Source organism: Octopus sinensis, linkage group LG18 (genome assembly GCF_006345805.1).
Source record: "Octopus sinensis linkage group LG18, ASM634580v1, whole genome shotgun sequence".
In the NCBI taxonomy this organism is placed as follows: Eukaryota; Metazoa; Mollusca; class Cephalopoda; order Octopoda; family Octopodidae; genus Octopus; species Octopus sinensis.
The window spans coordinates 15,218,777-15,240,491 of NC_043014.1; the positions used below are offsets into that span (position 1 = coordinate 15,218,777).

General features: G+C 40.0%; 1 protein-coding gene across 4 annotated transcripts in view; it reads right to left on the bottom strand.

The window, feature by feature from the left end:
• LOC115221191 (ataxin-1-like) overlaps positions 1-21,715 on the bottom strand; it is a 610,972-nt gene that overhangs the window by 13,663 nt on the left and 575,594 nt on the right. The gene's annotated exons all lie outside the window — the stretch shown is intronic.

Here is a 21,715-nt window from a genome sequence, read left to right on the forward strand (position 1 = left end):
AGAGCCGGTTTTAGCCGGATTGGTATCGAAAGGGTTAAATCAGGGAATTTGTTTCATAGAACCTGGGTTAGTTTCAGGCAAGTAGGAATCAATAGAGATGAATATAAACCTAAAATGGTATTTTTATTTTGTTTTTCAATTTAGAACCCTTTCATTACTGTATTTATTTTGAGATGGTTTGTGTTTCTTTCAATTACTTTAAATATAACAAAGAATTTAGTAAAATAACTTAGTTATCATTAAGTTAGTGTTAGGAACATAAATTGTGACTAAGGTTTGGTAGAAGATTTTAATTAAAACCTTAATGAAAACTAGACATTTGTACAACAGAGCCAGAGCCGGTTTTAGCCGGATTGGTATCGAAAGGGTTAAATCAGGGAATTTGTTTCATAGAACCTGGGTTAATTTCAGGCAAGTAGGAATCAATAGGGTTGAATATAAACCTAAAATGGTATTTTTATTTTGTTTTTCAATTTAGAACCCTTTCATTACTGTATTTATTTTGCGATGGTTTGTGTTTCTTTAATGAAAACAAGACATTTGTACAACAGAGCCAGAGCCGGTTTTAGCCAAGTTGGTATCGAAAGGGTTAAAACAGGAAATTTGTTTCATAGAACCTGGGTTAATTTCAGGCAAGTAGGAATCAATAGAGCTGAATATAATCTTAAAATGGTATGTCAGCTAATTCTAGAGCTAAAAATAGGTCTACTGCTCTAAAAAATAAAATAGGTCCAAAAATATTTATGGAATATGGAGAAGTTGGTACGTGTCCTGCGCTTTCACAGATTCTTTATGAATAGTTCTTCTCTGGGCTTCTGCATTCAGATAGTGAATACTGTCACCAACTGTTTCTACATGTAATACTAGCAACATATGATACATTCTGTAGTATGAAAAATGTATGATACTTTGATATAAAATATATTATATAATGATACGATGAGAGCAAATATGTATAAATATGGAAAAATATTCTAAATTGATATTACATTTGTATTGTATAACTATGAAATTATAATATATATAATAATACAATTCAGTGTGTGTATGTATATATATATATAGGCGTAGGAGTGGCTGTGTGGTAAGTAGCTTGCTTACGAACCACATGGTTCCATGTTCAGTCCCACTGCGTGGCACCTTAGGGCAGGTGTCTTCGACTATGGCCTCGGGCTGATCAAAGCCTTGTGAGTGGATTTGGTAGACGGAAACTGAAAGAAGCCTGTCGTATATATGTGTACATATATATATATATATGTGTGTGTGTGTGTGTGCGCGTATGTGTTTATGTGTCTATGTCTGTTCCCCCAACATCGCTTGACAATCAATGCTGGTGTGTTTATGCCCCCGTAACTTAGCAGTTCGGCAAAAGAGACGGAGAGAGTAAGTACTAGGCTTACATTACAAAGAATAAGTCCTGGGGTCGATTTGCTCGACTAAAGGCAGTGCTCCAGCATGGCCACCGTCAAATGACTGAAACAGGTAAAGAGTAAAAGAGTATATATATATGTATATATATAGAGAGAAAGAGAGGGAGAGAGGGAGAGATAGAAAGATAGACAGACAGAGACACATAGGCAGAGAGAAAGAGAGAGAGCAACAGAAGATAGATATAGATATATATATGGAGGGCTTCTTTCAGTTTCCTTCTACCAAATCCACTCACAAAGTTTGGGTTGACCCAGGTTTACAGTAGGTGACATTTGCCCAAGGTGTCACACAGAGGGACTGAACCTGGAACCATGTGGTTGGGAAGCAAACTTCTTAACCACACAGCCACACCTGCACCTATGGCTCTGCACTCATCAATACACTAATCTGAGAAAAGTGACATGATGGTCACGATTGGAAAGTCTCTGTTCGTAACGTTTTGCCCACATCATGACTGACCCAGGGAGCTAAACCAACAACAACAACAACAACAACAACAACAACAAAAACAATTTTAATAAAATGAAGAATGAGTCAGAACATTCCTGAACTTCTTAGATATGAGAGGAGGAGGAGGAGGGGAAGGCGGGGAGGGGAAGATCATCATCAAACAAGTAAAGCATATAAGGTATGTAAATAAATAAAATAAAAGCAACTACACACACACACACACATGCAAACACACACATGCAAACACACACACACACACACATACACACGCAGTCTGCAGGCACTTGTGCAAATATGCAAGTCAAAGTCATACATTTTCCCCTTTTTTATTCTCTCACACACCCAAAGCATACACTCTCTCATTCTCCTTCTTCCCCCTCTCCTCCGCCTCTCGCAGGCCCAACTATACAAATTATAAACTCACAGGCCTGGGAATACTCACATATACATATATACAACAACTCTCTCTGTCTCTCTATCTCTCTCTCTCTCCTCCTCTTTCACTTTAACACATACAAACATTCTGCAGTCACATAACAACAAATGCATACACTGCTTTCATATATTACCCAACTCGCACACCTGTGATTACATATGTAAAACGTTTTACATAGGTATAGTAGAAGACCCTGGCGGTACCTTGGACAATTGTCTTCTACTATAGCCTCAAGAGTGGATTTGTTAGATGGAAACTGAAAGAAGCATGTATATATATATATATATATATGTTTGTTCCTCTCGAGCCATGCCTGGCTCATGAGGGCCGGTTTCCTGGTTTCCTTGGTGTATAGGTTTCCCACCTGGACGAGACTCAGATCCGTCACAGGTGAGCTGCAAGATGCAGGAGGAAAGAGTGAGAGAAGTTATGGCGAAAGAGTTAGCAGAAATTCGCCGTTACCTTCTGCCGGAGCCGCGTGGAGCTTAGGTGTTTCACTCCTAAACACACACATCGCGTTGTCTAAGATTCGAACCCGTGATTCCTTGACCGAGAGTCCACTGCTCTAACCACTAGGCCATGTGCCTCCACACACACACACACATATATATGTAGGGTTAGGGTTATATATATATAGGCACAAGCGTGACTGTGTGGTAAGAAGCTTACTTCCAACCACATGGTTCTGTGTTCAGTCCCACTGCGTAGCACCTTGGGCAAGTGTCTTCTACTATATCCTCAGGCCGACCAAGGCCTTGTGAGTAGATTTGGCAGATGGAAACTGAAAAAAAACCTGTCATGTGTGTGTGTGTGTGTGCGTGTATGTGTATTTATGTGTGTGTGTCTTTGTTTGTTCCCCACCATCGCTTGACAACCAGTGTTGGCGTGTTTATGTTCCCACAGCTTAGTGGTTTAGCAAAAGAGACAGACAAAGTACTAGGCTTACAAAGAATAAGTCCTGGGGTCGATTTCTTTGACTAAAAAACCCTTTAAGGCAGTGCTCCAGCATGGCTGAAACAAAGAAAAGAATAAAAGAATGTGTGTGTGTATACGTGTTTGTGTCTGTATTTATCCTCCACTGCCACTTGATAACTGGTGTTGGTTTGTTTACATCCCTGTAACTAAGCGATCAGCCAAAGAGACTGATAAAATAAGCACCAGGCTTTAAACAAAAAATCCTGGGGTCAATTCATTCAATTAAAAATTCTTTAAGGTGATGCCCCAGTATGGCCACAGTCTAATAGATGGAACAAGTAAAAGGAAAAGACACACACACCCACAGCCACAATGAGCTTTGACATAGTTTCTGTCTACTGAATTCACTCTGAAGGCATTGGTCAGCCCAGGGTTATAGTAGAAGGCATTTTATTTTGCCCAAGGTGCTATACCCTGGGACTGAACCTGAAACCATGTGCTAACAAAGAGAGCTTCTTAACCACACTGTCATGCTTGCAGCCATGTAGATACCAGCTAAAATAAAAAATAAAAAAGATAGGATGGCCATGAATGGAGATCCCTTACTGGTACATCAGCTTGATCAAATTTCACCCGGATGCTAAACAACAACTATAGGAGAAGGAGAGAGGAGGAGGAGGAGAAAGAAGTGGAAGAGAAGGGAGAGGGGGGTGGGCTTAAAAGACATGACAAAATTAAGTCATTATACTTGAAACATTAGAAGCTGAAGCATGCCTAGACAATATGATTGTGACCTGCGACCTCTGACCTCTGACAAGAAAAAAAAAAGAAAAAAAATGAACAACACATTCTCTGAATTCTTTCAGATTTGAAAATTACATAAAGCTGCAATGTGTCTGTCTGTTGGATATTTGAAGTGGAATTTGGAGATTTTTATCTTAATCCATGCCTTAAAGGAATATAAACACGCAGACAATATATATATATTATGTATATCTATATTTTTAGTGTGTTTATTTCAATTCATATATGTATATTTATATACACATATACATACATACACAATATATATATATGAATGTTATGAATGTACTTATGTAGTTGAAAACATATACATCATCATCATCATACATTGTCGTGGTCGGCTAACATCTGTTTTCCTTGCTGACATGAGTTGGATGGTTTGACAAGAGCTGTCCAGCCAGTAGACTGTGCCATGCTTCTGCGTCACCTCTCCTCTCCACGCCACCTATGTTATATCCAAGGGAAAGGTAAAGGCCGATACAGCTTGGCACTAATGACTTTGCAACTCATTTCTACAGCTGAGTGAACTGGAGCAACGTGAAATAAAGTGTCTTACTCTTTACTCATTTACTTGTTTCAGTCATTTGAGTGTGGCCATGCTGGAGCACTGCCTTTAGTCGAGCAAATTGACTCCAGGACTTATTCTTTGGAAGCCTAGTACTTATTCTATCGGTCTATTTGCTGAACCGCTAAGTTACAGGGACATAAACACACCAGCATTGGTTGTCATGCGATGTTGGGGGGACAAACACAGACATACAAACTTATACTTAGACATACATACATATATATATACACACACACAAACACACACACATATATATATATATACGATGGGCTTCTTTCAGTTTCCATCTACCAAATCCACTGACACGGCTTTGGTTGGCCCGACGTTATAGTAGAAGACACTTGCCCAAGGTGCCACGCAGTGGTACTGAACCTGGAACCATGTGGTTGGTAAGCAAGCTACTGACCACACAGCCACTCTTGCTCAAGAACACAACACACAGGCTGGTCTGGGAATTGAACTCACTACCTCATGATTGTCACCAACACTAATGAGGTTTGCTATGCATCTTGCAAGATTATGAACCATGGGTGGGGAAGTGGGGAACTTCATGTGAAAAAAAATAAGGAACTGAAAGGGTTAAAGCCAAACAAGTTTCTTGCTGAAAAAAAGCCATCATTATCTTTGTTTTACAATCCACCCTTCCACACTGGTTGGGGGTACAGGTCAGACCAAAGGAGTCAAACTTGTTTGGCTTTGCAGGTTGGATTGAAACATAAATTAGATCATAAATTAGGTGTTAAATAAGAATAATTACACCTTAAAAACACTGTTCATACTGTAGGTAGGCTAAATTAAATGGATGAAAGTGAGTGTGGGGCAAGTTTGTTGAAAGGTGAGTGAATGTTGGAAGAATGGCCAGTGTGAAAGAAGCAATTCTGAGTATACACCTGTGAAAAAATAAAAGAAGGGCTCTTGCTCTGTTGGTCAGGCACCCCTGGCTTTTGTGGGGTTTTCCACAAGTAACCTTTAAAGTACCACCCCCATTGCAAGTTTTTATTGTTTAATTTTTGTCTGTTATTTCCTGTATACACAAACGTGAAAACCCATTGCATTCTCTGGTTTTTGTCTTTTAATGTTATTGTATATCCTTTCATATTTGTATATATTAGCCCTTCTGGTCAATAAAAGAATAAATTATTATTATTATTATTATTATTTAAGACATCACACAGTATCCAATGTTGTTATTATCATTATTACTATTAATAATACTAATATTACTGTTCCTAATTTTAGTACAAGAGAGGCTATTTTAGTGGGAAGAGTATCAGTTGATTACATATGACCCCAGTATATGGCTGGTACTTGATTTTATTGGCTTTAGAAGGATGAAAGAGAAAGTTGACTTAGGGTAGACTTTGAACTCAGAAAGCTAAGCATTTCATCCAATGCACTGCCGATTCTTCAAGCTTGATGCTTTAACAAAAACAATGGCTCCAAATTTAGGTAAAAAGCCAGCAATTTTATGGGAGAGGGACAGTCGATTACACTGACCCCCACCCTAACCCCAGCACTCAACTTATATAGATTTTAAGGCTGACCTCATCAGAATTTGAACTTACAATATAAAATGACAGAAGAATGCCACAAAGCATTTTATCTGATGTACTAGCAATTCTGCCAGCCTGCCATCTTTCTTTTATTCTTTTACTTGTTTCAGTCATTTGACTGCGGCCATGCTGGAGCACCGCCTTTAGTCAAATCAAATCAACCCCAGGACTTATTCTTAGTACTTAGTCTATTAGTCTCCTTTGCTGAACCACTAAGTTATGGGGACCTAAACATACCAGCATCAGTTGTCAAGCAATGTTGGGGGGACAAACACAGACACACACATATATATACATATACACAACGGTCATCTTTCAGTTTCCATCTACCAAAGTGTCTTCTATTATAGCCTCGAGCCGACCAAAGCCTTGTGAGTGGTCACAAGGTTTTGGTCGGCTCGAGGCTATAATAGAAGACACTTGCCCAAGGTGCCACGCAGTAGGGCTGAACCCAGAATCATGTGGCTGGTAAGCAAGCTACTTACCACACAGCCACATTAAAGAGTAAAGGGTAATGATCCCCTTCAGCCATGAATGACCATGGACTACACCTGGAAAGTTCCCCTCTGAGGCACATGTTCTGGCAAGGTTGTTTATGGAAGACCAACAGCCACCCATGCATATCAGCCTCCCCTCTCCATGCCACCGGTGTTATCCAAGGGAAAGGCGAAGGCCGATACAGCTTGGCACCAGTGATGTTGCAGGTGCAATGTGAAATGAAGTGTCTTGTTCAAGAACACAACACACAGCCTGGTGTGAGAATCAAACTCACTACCTCATGATTGTGATCCCAATACTCTAACCACTGAGCCATGTGCCTTCATGTGGCTGTGTGGTAAGTAGCTTGCTAACCAACCACATGGTTGCGGGTTCAGTCCCACTGCATGGCATCTTGGGCGAGTGTCTTCTGCTATAGCCCCGGGCCGACCAATGCCTTGTGAGTGGATTTGGTAGACAGAAACTGAAAGAAGCCTGTCGTATATATGTATATATATATATATATATATATATATATATATATATATATTTATATATATGTGTGTGTGTGTGTGATTGTGTATCTGTGTTTGTCCCCTAGCATTGCTTGACAACCGATGCTGGTGTGTTTACGTCCCCGTCACTTAGCGGTTTGGCAAAAGAGACCGATAGAATAAGTACTGGGCTTACAAAGAATAAGTCCCGGGGTCGATTTGCTCGACTAAAGGCGGTGCTCCGGCATGGCCGCAGTCAAATGACTGAAACAAGTAAAAGAGTAAGATATAGCTTATTAGCGAATAAGCAAGGGGGGAGAGAGCGAAGAGAGATGAGGGGTGTTAATTTAATTAGCTTTAACCTTAAATGCTAATTTACTTAGGTAATTTTGAGAAGGCCATGCCACCAAAGATCATCACACAAAGTAATAGACCAGCCTCTCTTAGCAATCCACCCTCCCCACTATCGCCATCACATTCAATGACACCATACCCCGTCCCCATTATGCACCCCTTAATCTCCCTAATTTATAGCTCTTTAAAACTCATGCAGTGCAAATTTACTTAGAGGCTGTGCTGCAATGTTTCAGCAAGACATATCTTGACAGGGTTTGCAGACACTGTTTTATTGCAGTTTGAATGTCAGAGCAGCAGCAGAGAAGGTGGATGGTAGAAGGGAGAGGTATGTGGGGTTTATTGTAGTTTATCTGTAGGTGAGGAAGAGGAGGAGGAGGAAGAGGAGGAAGAGAAGGAGCAGAGACAGAATGTGACAAAATGTCAACACTAAACAAGTTGTTGGAATAAAAGTGAGAGCAATAGGGAGGCAGTGTGGCGAGAATAGAAAGAGGGGGGTGGCATATGAAGAGGAGGCAAAAGAAAAAGGAACAGGCTATAGGGGGGCACAAATGAGAGGGGGACAGACAGGCAGAGGGAGAAAAATGAAAGAGGAGGAATGTAAGAACTGTTTAAAAAAAATATGCCATACATACACAAACATACATCACACCACACACACAAACATATACTGTTTATGTATGTATATAGACACACACATAACATATTATTATATACACATACATGTATACATACACACACCATGAATTCAGAGTGAGTAAGCTTTTTAATAGCACTTCATCTATTTTCTTTTGTGTCTTTATTTAAATTGGCTGTTTTTTTAAAAAAAACATTACTATCATTATTGTTGTTGTTGTTGTTATTACTATATTTTTGCTTTGATTGACTTTTTGAAGTTGAACAGCTGTTGTATGACATCACGTTGACGCAGAATACCAACAGCCCCACCTCAACCAACACCGGACCACCACAGCCGCCACCTGCATCCCCACCTCACACCTACCCTGTTTGTTTTTACATTTTTTATCAATGCAATTAAAAACTAATGCATACTTTCCTTTTTCTTTTTCCTCACCCTGACTTTGAACAAGTTTCTTATATATAATATGCCTTGTTATCATCATCATCATCATAAACCACAATATTAACTGGCCTGTGCTGGTGGCACGTAAAAAGCACCATCCGATCGTGGCCATTGCCAGCCCTGCCTGGCCCCCGTGCCGGTGGCACGTAAAAAGCACCATCCAATCGTGGCCGTTGCCAGCCTCGCCTGGCCCCCATGCCAGTGGCACATAAAAAGCACCATCCGATCGTGGCTGTTTGCCTGTGCCGGTGGCACGTAAAAGCACTCACTATACTCACGGAGTGGTTGGCATTAGGAAGGGCATCCAGCTGTAGAAACATTGCCAGATCAGACTGGGCCTGGTGCAGCCTTCTGGCTTCCCAGACCCCAGTTGAACCGTCCAACCCATGCTAGCATGGAAAGCGGACGCTAAACGATGATGATGATGATGATGATGATTAACAAGAGTACTCAGAGAGCACAAACCTCCACCCAGGCAACACCAATGTCCTCTCAACAATTAGCCAGAGATGATTTTTAAAACAACAATATCTGAAATAAACTCGACTCCTCTCATAAAGGAGATGCCCTCAAAAATTAAGTAAAAAAATGGAAAAATAATCCAGAATTGCTGTCCGGTACCGGATCGATCCTAAAATCTAATCTGTTCATTCCAGTCATGAGGCCAAACATCCCTAAAAGTTTCAACTGAATCCATCCAGCAGTTATTGAAATATCATGTCCACGGACAAACAAATATGACTGAAAACAATACCTCCGCCTTTGCTAAGCCAGAGATGATAATAATAATAATAATAATAATAATAATAATAATAATAATAATAATAACAATAATAATAATAATAATAACAACAACAACAACAATATGGAAAAATACAGACTACTAAAAGATGAAATTGCAAGAATGTGGGCAATGAGAAGAAAACTATTATCCCAGTAGTTGTAGGGGCACTTAGAGCTCTAATAACCATGTTCGAGAAATATTTTGAAGAAATTGGAATTGATGAGGGTAGAGCAGGCTCCCCAAAAAACTGCACTATTGGGGGCAGCTAGGATTTTGAGATTAATGCTTGGGTGTCTTCCACAATAAGTTAACATCCAAGTACCCACAGAAAGAGACCCTGTGAGACCTCTGACAATATGTTGCTGTCCACTCTCACAGAATCAACCAGAGCAAGTAAGACTGAGAACTTTGAGAAGTAATAATAATAATAATCATAGGCGCAGGAGTGGCTGTGTGGTAAGTAGCTTGCTTACCAACCACATGGATCCGGGTTCAGTCCCACTGCGTGGCATCTTGGGCAAGTGTCTTCTGCTATAGCCCCGGGCCGACCAATGCCTTGTGAGTGGACTTGGTAGACGGAAACTGAAAGAAGCCTGTCGTATATATGTATATATATATGTATGTGTGTGTATGTTTGTGTGTCTGTGTTTGTCCCCCTAGCATTGCTTGACAACCGATGCTGGTGTGTTTACATCCCCGTCACTTAGCGGTTCGGCACAAGAGACCGATAGTATAAGTACTGGGCTTACAAAGAATAAGTCCCGGGGTCGATTTGCTCGACAAAAGGCAGTGCTCCAGCATGGCCGCAGTCAAATGACTGAAACAAGTAAAAGAGTAAAAGAGAGTATCCTTTCTGCAACAGACACAAGGCCTGAAATATGTATTTTAAGGCTAAATAATAATTCTGTTTATGTTTGCATAACTGAGATATTTTTGTTTGGATTATATAGTTATTGGTTTTATACTTCTTTCTATATTCTGTAATTGTCACAATATAGAAACGTTTCTCATGGCACCAGCAGAATTTTTCCATGTTTTCCGTGAATTTGGGAGTGGGGGGGACTAGTCGATTACATCAACCCTTGTGTTTTACTGGTATTTAATTTATTGACCTCAAAAGAATGAAAGGCAAAGTCAACCTCGGTGAAATTTGAACTCATAACATAGCGACAGGCGAAATACCGCTAAGTATTTCGTCCAGTATCCTAACAATTCTACCAGCTCGCCTCCTAATAGTTTCAGCTGAAATTTTGTGATAGGGGACTAGTCAACTACACTGACCCCATTGCTTGACTGGTACCTATTTCATCAATCCCAAAAGGATGAAAAGCAAAGTTGACCTTGATGGAATTTGACTCAGAATGTAAAAATAGACAAAAAAAAAAGCCAAGCACCAAGCCTGACATGCCAACAACTCTGCCAACTCGCCAATAGTAGTAGTAGTAGTAGTAGTAACAACAACAAGAGCACTCAGAGAACACAAACTTCTATCAAGGCAACACCAATGTCCTCCCAAAGATTAGCCAGAGATGATTCTTAAAATGAGAATATCTGAAATAAACTCGACTGTTCTCATAAATGAAAATACTAAAAATGAACCTGACCACTCTCAAAAATTAAGTAAAAAACAGGAAAAATTATCCAAAATCCTTATCTGGTCCTGGATCAATCCCCAAATCTAATCAGTTCATGTTAGTCATGAGGCCAAACATCCCTGAAAATTTCATTTGAATCCATCCAATGGCTATTGAGATATCTTGTCAACGGACAAACAAACAAACATGACTTGAAAGCAATACCTCTGCCTTCTCTAAGGTGGAGGTAGTAGTAGTAGTAGTAGTAGTAGTAGTAGTAGTAACTAGCTGGACCTGTGAAAAATTCACAAAAAACATAAAAAATGTAAGCATCTGTAAATTGTGTGCTGGTGCCATGAGAAATGTTTCTTGTCATATTCTGTGTGAGGTTGAATCTTCCTAAGAACTAAGTTAATGATACGCATGTCTGTGGAGTACTCAGCCACTTGCGAGTTAATTTTATTCTCGTGTGGTAATAAAAAGTGAAAGCCACATCCAATATTGGCTGTGTTCATGAGCAAAGTTGACTTTGATGTGATTTGAACTCAGAACATAAAGAGTCAGAAGAAACACAGCTGAGCATTTAGTCCAATGTTGAAGGTCTTATGAGATTTTCCTGTACAAGTGTCTTCTGCTATAGCCCCGGGCCAACCAATGCCTTGTGAGTGGATTTGGTAGACGGAAACTGAAAGAAGCCTGTCGTATATATGTATATATAAGTCCCGGGGTCGAGTTGCTCGATTAAAGGCGGTGCTCCAGCATGGCTGCAGTCAAATGACTGAAACAAGTAAAAGAGTAAAAGAGATTGACCATGAGATTCAAGGAAGATGACCAAATCTTTGAATTCAGAACATAAAGCCAGAAGAAATGCCGCTAATCGTTCTTCCTGGCAACTGATTCTGCCCACTCACTGCCTTAGCGTCTATGGTTTAATAATAATGATTTAGCAATAATGTTCTTTTGACACACATATTCAATCTGTGCTCTACTTGTTTTTCTGGCACACTACAATTTAGCACAGTGGAGATGACTCCATCAAAGTACAAGGTGTTAAATCACCTGAAAGTCACACACAGGTGAAACAACTCAACACAAGTCCCTTTCAGGAGCGATGGACAGGACGCCAGTCCATTGCAGCATTACTCAAGAAACAGGAAGAGAGAGTGAGAGAAAGTTGGGGCAAAAGAGAACAACAGGGGTCGCCACCCCTCCTGCCGGAGCCTCGTGGATCTTTTAGGTGTTTACGCTCAATTCCGGTCTGGAATCAAAACCGCAATCCTCCGACCGCGAGTCTGCTGCCCTAACCACTGGGCCATTGCGCCTCCACAATATTAATAATAATAATAATAATAATAATAATAATATAATAATAATAATAATAATAATAATAATAATAATTGCTATTATAGGCACAAGGCCTAAAATTTTGGGTGTGGGGTTAGTCGATTACATCGACCGTGTTTCGCTGGTAGTCAATTTATTGATCCTGAAAGGATGAAAGAAAAAGTCGACCTCGGCGGAATTTGAACTCAGAACGTAGCGGCAGGCGAATTACCACTAAGCATTTCGTCCAGTGTGCTAACGATTCAGCCAGCTTGTCACCTTATTAATAATCATAATAACGACAACATATGTGAGAAAATAGGCAAGGTTCTCATGCCATTGCCATGAGAAATGATTTTTTTATGTTTTAATTAATATTCAGGAATTTTTTTTCCATGCAAAGCAGTTTCAAAAGTAATAAACTACTGTGCTGCTGGTGTGGTGTTAGTGGTGGTGGTAGTGATGATAATGATGATGGTAGTGGTGGTGGTGGTAGTGGTGATAGGGTTGCTGATGATGGGGATTGTAGTGGTAGTTATTACAATAATAATAATGATGGTGGTGGTGGTAATACTGGCAGAAGGGGTGGTCATGATTATGATGGTGGTTGTGGTGGCGGTGGTAGTTTTAGTAGTAGCAGCAGCAGTAGGAGAAGTAGTAGTGGCAATGGTAGCGTTGGTTGTAGCAGCAGTAGTAGTAGTAGTGATGGTGATAGCAGTAGTAGTATTAGTGGTGGTGGTGGTGGTGGTAGTAGTAGTAGTGGCGGTGGTGGTGGTGGTGGTAGTAGTAGTAGTGGTGGTGGTAGTTGGTGATGGTGGTAATAGTAGGAGCAATAGTAACAGTGTCTGTAGTAGTGATGATGGTACTGGTGTTAGTAGTGGTAGTAATAATAGTAGCAACAGTAGTAGTAATAGTTGAATTAATGATGTTGATAGTAATGGTGGTGGTGGTGGTGGTGGTGTGGTAACTGATAATAACAGCAGTAGTGGCAGGTGGTAGTGGTGGTGGTGGTGTTAGCGGTTGTAAATTCTACTGAGAAAGACAGGCAACAGAGATGAAACTCAATGTTAAGGTTAATAGCATGAGGTGAGCTCAAAAAAATAAATAAAATATAATAAAAAATATAAAAAATGAAAAATAAAATAAAAAGAGGAGAGGTATGAGGAGAAGGTAAGGAAGACAGGAAGGTTACCATCTGCGTTCAGCCTGTGAACTTAACGAGTAAAGTTTAACAAGCCTGTGTTCTTGAATTTTAGATGTTCACACTTATTTATTTAGAAGCACAGGCATGGCTGTGTAGAAAGAAGTTCGCTTCCCAACGACATGGTTTCAGGTTCAGTCCAACTGCATGGCCAGTGCATTTCATAGATGGAAACTGTTTGGAAGCCCATCACATATATATATATATGTGTGTATGTATATCATCATCATCATCATCATCATCGTTTAACGTCCGTTCTCCATGCTAGCATGGGTTGGACGGTTCGACCGGGGATCTGGGAAGCCAGAAGGCTGCACCAGGCTCCAGTCTTATCTGGCAATGTTTCTACAGCTGGATGCCCTTCCTAACGCCAACCACTCCGTGAGTGTAGTGGGTGCCTTTTACGTGCCACGTGCACAGGTGCCAGGCGAGGCTGGCAACGGCCACGGTCGGATTGGTGTAATTTACGTGCCACCGGCACGGAAGCCAGTCGAGGCGGCGCTGGCATCGGCCACGAGTCGGATAGTGCTTTTTACGTACCACCAGACCAGGGATCCTGGCTGGTTCAATTCGATTTCGCTTGCCCCAACATGTCTTCACAAGCAAAGGGGGTTGGCATGGGTGCCTGTCGTCGGATGAGGTTCTATATCGACTTCGCTTGCCTCAACAGGTCTTTGTGTCCAAGGGAGGAAAGGCATGCATAAGTGGGCTGGGCTCACTTGTCCTGCCTGGTCTTCTCACGTATAGAGATAGATAAATATATATGTGCACATACAACGTGTGTGTGTGCATGTATATATATATATATATATATATATATATATATATATATATAGTTAATCCAAACATGAAAACACAACAACGCGAGGACGTGGAACAAGTATAGTAATATTGGACGCTCAGGAAAGAAGGAGGGTTTAACATTTCGAGTGGAGCTCTTCGTCAGAAACATAGGAAAAGGAAAGATCCAAAGAAGGGAAGACAGAGGAAAAAAAATCGCCAACGGTACACAAGCGGTTACATTTATATATTCTATTATATATATATTCTGTTGTGTCTGGGGAGAGTCATTTTCTTTTTGTGCCTTATTATGTAACACACCAGTAAAATTTCCACGTTTTTCTTATTTTTATTGTCCTAAAATTTTTGTAGCGTCTTGCAACCTTTTCAATAGTTTTGCAATCTTTTCAATAGAGTCAAAACTATTGAAAAGGTTGCAAGACGTAACGAAAATTTTAGGAAAATAAAAATAAGAAAAACGTGGAAATTTTACCGGTGAGTGTGTTATGTAATAAGGCACAAAAAGAAAATGACTCTCCCCAGACACAATAGAATATGCTTCAACACACGAACTCATATAAAGAATCTTGCAAACCAAATCCCAAAACGAAATATATATATATATATATCATCATCATTTAACTTCTGCTTTCCATGCTGGCATGGGTTGGACGATTTGACTAAGGACTGGCGAACCAGATGGCAACACCAAGCTCCAATCTGATCTGGCAGAATTTCTACAGCTGGATGCCCTTCCTAACGCCAACCACTCTGAGAGTGTAGTGGGTGCTTTTATGTGCCACCGGCATGAGGGCCAGTTAGACGGTACTGGCAATGGCCACGCTCAAATGGTTTTTTTTTTACGTGCCACCTGCACAGGAGCCAGTCCAGCGGCACTGGCAACGACCATGCTTGAATGTTTTTTTCACGTGCCACCGGCACAAGTGCCAGTAAGGCGACGCTGTTAACAATCACGCAGAATTTTTGTGTATGTGTGAGTGTGTGTATGTGAAAGAAAGAGGACATATATATATATATATATATATAATATATATATATATATATATATATATGTATGTATATATCAGTATCAGTGTGTGTATATGTGTGTATGTGAGGGAGAGAGAGAGAGAGAGGGTGTGTTAGAGCCAGAGTGAGAGAGAGAAAGAGTGTGTGTTAGAGCTAGTGAGAGAGAGAGAGAGAGAGAGAGAGAGAGAGAGAGAGAGTGTGTGTATATGCTGAGTGGTACTGAGTGTATCTGTGGGACTGAACCCAAAACCATGTGGTTAGGAAGCCAACTTCTTACCACACAGCCACGCATGCACTATTGAAACGTCAAAATATGTCACCTTGTACTTCGCTCATAAATCAATATTTGGAAGAAAAAAAAGGAAAAAAAAAAAAAAAAAAAAAAGAAGAAGAATTCAAATTCAGAAGAAAAGTGAAGTTTATGGAATAATATGAAAACACAGCACTGATTGTACAGAAATTGCCGTCAGCTTGAACTAAAGCTTTTGAATGGCTGTTTGATATATATTGCTGAGTCAGTAAACAAGAGACCACAGTTATAGTATGCACTGCGACACAGTTCAATTCACACGAAGAGCAAAAGTGGGCGGACGTTAAGTGCATTGCTTGCACAGAGCACAATCCTGTTTTTGTTGATTGTACAACACTGAATTGAATAAGAGACAAAACAAGTTACAGTAATAACAGACACAGACACAAACAGATACACAAATACACACATGCACTTACGCATAAACAAACACTCATGACCATATACATATATGCATAACCATGCATGTATATGTGTGTATATATATATTATATATATATATATATGTATGTATATATCAGTATCAGTGTGTGTATATGTGTGTATGTGAGGGAGAGAGAGAGAGAGAGGGTGTGTTAGAGCCAGAGTGAGAGAGAGAAAGAGTGTGTGTTAGAGCTAGTGAGAGAGAGAGAGAGAGAGAGAGAGAGAGAGAGTGTGTGTATATGCTGAGTGGTACTGAGTGTATCTGTGGGACTGAACCCAAAACCATGTGGTTAGGAAGCCAACTTCTTACCACACAGCCACGCATGCACTATTGAAACGTCAAAATATGTCACCTTGTACTTCGCTCATAAATCAATATTTGGAAGAAAAAAAAGGAAAAAAAAAAGAAGAAGAATTCAAATTCAGAAGAAAAGTGAAGTTTATGGAATAATATGAAAACACAGCACTGATTGTACAGAAATTGCCGTCAGCTTGAACTAAAGCTTTTGAATGGCTGTTTGATATATATTGCTGAGTCAGTAAACAAGAGACCACAGTTATAGTATGCACTGCGACACAGTTCAATTCACACGAAGAGCAAAAGTGGGCGGACGTTAAGTGCATTGCTTGCACAGAGCACAATCCTGTTTTTGTTGATTGTACAACACTGAATTGAATAAGAGACAAAACAAGTTACAGTAATAACAGACACAGACACAAACAGATACACAAATACACACATGCACTTACGCATAAACAAACACTCATGACCATATACATATATGCATAACCATGCATGTATATGTGTGTATATATATATATATAATATATATATATATATATATACACACACACACACATGCACATACATGTGCACACACTCAATACAGAAACACATACATATACATGCGCATATACATACACGTATACATAACATATGACACGCACACACACACATTATATATACACTCACACACAACAATACACATATATATGCACAGATATATTTGCACTAATCAGAGCATGGGGGCTGGGTGTATATTTAGAGATAGATGTGTGTGTGTGTATATATATATATATATATATATATATATCATCATCATCATCATCATCATTTAACATCCGCTTTCCATGCTAGCATGGGTTGGACGGTTCAACTGGGGTCTGGGGAGCCCGAAAGCTGCACCAGTCCAGTCAGATCTGGCAGTGTTTCTACAGCTGGATGCCCTTCATAACGCCAACCACTCCGAGAGTGTAGTGGGTGATTTTATGTGCCACCGACACAGGTGCCAGACGAGGCTGGCAAACGGCCACGCTCGGATGGTGTTTTTTATGTGCCACCGACACAGGTGCCAGACGAGGCTGGCAGACGGCCACGCTCGGATGGTGTTTTTATGTGCCACCGACACAGGTGCCAGATGAGGCTGGCAAACGGCCACGATCGGATAGTGCTTGTTACGTGCCCACAGCACGGAGGTCAGTCGATGCGGTACTGGCTACGGCCACGTTCGGATGGTTTTATTGTGTGCCACGTGCCACCGGCACTGGTACCACAAAGATACAAATTCCATTGATGTTCATCTATTTTGATTTGTTTTGATTTGATTTTCACTTGCCTCAACAGGTCTTCACAAGTGTCACAAGAAGGAAGGTATGCACAGGTGGACTGACTACGTCCCAGGTAGGGGCCATGGGTTATGGCCTGACTAGTCTTGCCGGGTCTTCGGATGGTGTTTTTTATGTGCCACCGACACAGGTGCTAGATGAGGCTGGCGAACGGCCACGATCGGATGGTGTTTGTCATGTGCCCATATATATATATATATATATATATATATATATATATATATATATATAAAGTTAATCCAAACATGAAAGCACAAAAAAACACAACAACGCGAGGGCGTGGAACAAATATAGTATTATTGGACGCTCAGGAAAGAAGGAAAGAAGGAGGGTTTAACGTTTCGAGCGGAGCTCTTCATCGGAAACATAGGAGAAGGAAAGATCCAGAGAAGGGAAGACAGAGGGGAAAAAAAAATCGCCAACGGTACACACGCGGTCATATATATATATATATATATTTATATAATGGGAGGCAATGTATGTGTGGGTGTTTGCATCTGCATGTGTGTGCGTGTGCACACATGTGCATATTCAAAGACATACACACTCAAAGACAACAAAAGAAACACATTATACATACATAAACATATTATCAGTAATTTGTGCATTGGGCAGCAAGATATTTAGAGACAGATGTATATATAATGAAAGCTCAATACATGTGCAGGTGCTTCTGTTTGTATGTGTATAGATGTGTGTGTGTGTATATACATACACACACATATACATTCTATATGTATATATATTACCTATTGTTTATGCATATCAAAAGTACACATTATGGAAAGCAGTTGGCAAATAAACACAGACTATATATATATATATAAGAGATAATGGTGTCATTGAAACCTAAAGGTGTCAGGTAATGCTGAATAAGTGCTATAGACAGACCATAGTTAAGTTCCAGATTTGGTATTTTTGCGAATAAGGGGTTCGACGTTGGTTCTATGTCAGTGTATGTATACAGGAATTTTTTTGCATAATAAGATAAAAAACCAAGGCTGTGTAGATATTAGAGCATTTATAGATAGAAGGCCTTACAGCTGTTTCTAAGATATTTATTAATTATATCCCTTCATCAGAGATGGTGTGAGAGGATAGTTAAGTCATAGTTAGTTTAGATGTAATACAAAACAGAGTGAGGGGGAGGATAGAAAATAGATGCAAGATGTGTATGGATATTGAAGTTGGAAATCCATTTTTAGGCATAATGGTATATATGCAATATTCCAATATCCTATGAGTAAAGTCTAACAGAGTTTAAAATGAGTCCTTCCAAATATAGAGTTTATAAGCAATGTAAGATTCTCATAAGGGAATCTTACATTGTTATCATGTATATGTTTTGTCTTGGTATAAAAAATTGGCTACAGCATATATTCTGCTCAATATCACAGATTTGTTTGTCAGTTGTTTGACCTTAATCACTTGAGCATGTTCCTTGGTGGTGGACAATATGTGCATCTCTGATCATGAGCAGAAGTAGTCGGGGTGCATCATAGCCATGTATTGAGAGGAATTCTTTGGAGATTGAATAATTCACCTCTGGAAACATGGGTGTTTCATTCAATATCCTTAAACAACCCTTATTCAAGGACCTTTTGGGGGTTAGGGTTAGGGGATGAACTACTCAATCTGAAGAAAATTTGAACCGGGGCCCCACCTGCAAGGTCATGCACTGTTTATTTTGATATGAGATCACCATGTCACACACATGGTTGTGATGCATGTGCCTGGTGTACCCTTATCAAACAGGTAGTCATGAGGGGTATATTGGGCTTCGTATATTTGTACCCATGTCACTTTGATGGCATGCGCTGCTCTCACACTCAATAATAATAATAATAATAATAATAATAATAATAATGTGGAGGCACATGGCTTAGTGGTTTGGGTGTCAGCATCATGATCGTAAGATTGTGGTTTCGATTCTTGGACAGGGCGACGCGTTGTGTTCTTGAGCAAAATACTTCATTTCACATTGCTCCAGTCCACTCAGCTGGCAAAAATGAGTAACGCTGTGATGACTGGCGTCCTGTCCAGCTGGGGACCACATACGCCACAGAAACCAGGCCCATAAGCCTGGCTAGGCTTTAAAAAGGGTGCATTTATTATTTTTAATAATAATAATATCTGTATAAATACTGATAAAATGTTAACTGTTCTGGTACTTGACTTTTGACCCACTCTGTATTTGTATCGCTATCAATCCCAATGGAAAGTTAGCACGTATGTTTTCCTACACCTGACTTATGTATTGAGTGCCCCAGTATTTGTGTTCAGACTAACAATAAGCATAAAATATGACTGTGCAGTTAAGTAGCTCGCTTCGCAATCATGCGGTTTTTTGGGGTTCAGCCTCACTTCATGGCACTTTGAGCAAAGTGACGTTGGTGGTGGGGGTGGGTGGGGGGAATACAATGGCAGGATAGTATAGAGGTGGGGAGCAGGTGATGATGAAAGACAGGGGATGAAAGGTACATGCAGATTGCTGGGAAGAGGAGGGGAGGAATGTGCATTACAGAAGAGCAGCGTGAGGTGCATGGTGGAAGGGCAATAAAAGATGTGCCACACACAAATACAACCTTCATATATGTAAATATTATACCCTAAACACAAACACACATGCAGAATACCTGTGTGTATGCGTGTGTGAGTGTGTGTGTGTGTGTGTGTGTGTGTGTATGTGTGTGTGAGGTTCGGTGTTGTCAAGACATGTAAAAACAAAAACCCCCTTTAAGATGGTGCATGGGTTGGGTTTTATACAAGCGTGACTTTGCTAAGACAGACACAGACAGACAGACAGACAGAGAAGGGGAGATGGGGAGGAGCAAAGATAATTGAAGAATTTACTGTTTTAAAGAAAACAGTAAAATAGTCCCGCTTTCTGTGCACATGTGTATGCGCGTATATGCATAAGTATATGTGCATACATATGGGTTTGTGTACCATTCTCTCTCTCTCTCTCTCTCTCTCTCTTATATATATATATAATATATATATATAGAGAGAGAGAGAGAGAGAGACATATATGTATGTGAGTGTGTATATACATATACAAACGCATACACATACACACATGCACATAAGTGTATACATATGTGCATGCATGTGAATTTGTACATGTATCTTGCTATCTCTCTTCTCCCCCCCCACACACACTCACACCACACCACACACGTGCGCACGTTGCACAAACAAACAACACACAGGGGTCCCAATGAATTTTGATAACTCACTCTGCAGGTTCAGCTCAAAAGTCTAGGGGGTCATGTTTCAGTTACACAGTATGCACCCTTTCAGGGAGATTCTGGAAATAGCAGGTAGGGTCGGCCGGCTGTTGGTGCAAGCACCGTGATAGCAGATTCTGCGGGTGCTAGGATTACTAAGTACAAATGAAAAACACACTGAAAGGAGTACCAATGACAAGAAAATTTCTGATTGGGATAGAGGAAATAGATCTCATATATGTAATACGATACATAATATATAATATAATATAATATAATATAATATAATATAATATAATATAATATAATATAATATAATATAATATAATATAGTATAGTATAATATATAATATGAGGAGGCACGTGGCTTAGTGGTTAGGGTGTCAGCATCATGAGCGTAAGATTGTGGTTTCGATTCCTGGACCAGACAACGCGTTGTGTTCTTGAGCAAAACACTTCATTTCACGTTGCTCCAGTCCACTCAGCTGGCAAAAATGTGTAACACTGCAATGGACTGGCATCCCATCCAGCTGGGGAACACATACGCCAATGAAACCGGGAAACCGGGCCCATAAGCCTGGCTAGGCTTTAAAAGGGCACATTTATTATTATTATTTATAATATAATATAATATAATATAATTTGATATTATGTAATATAATATAATATAATATAATGCAATATAATATTATGTATATATAGGTACAGGAATGGCTGTGTGGTTAAGATGCTCACTTGGAAACCATATGGTTTTGGGGTCAGTCCCACTGTGCAGCACCCTGAGCAAATGTCTTTTACAGTAGTCCTAGGCCAACTAATGCTATGTAAATGAATTTGGTAGATAGGAACTGATAGAAGCAAATATGGAG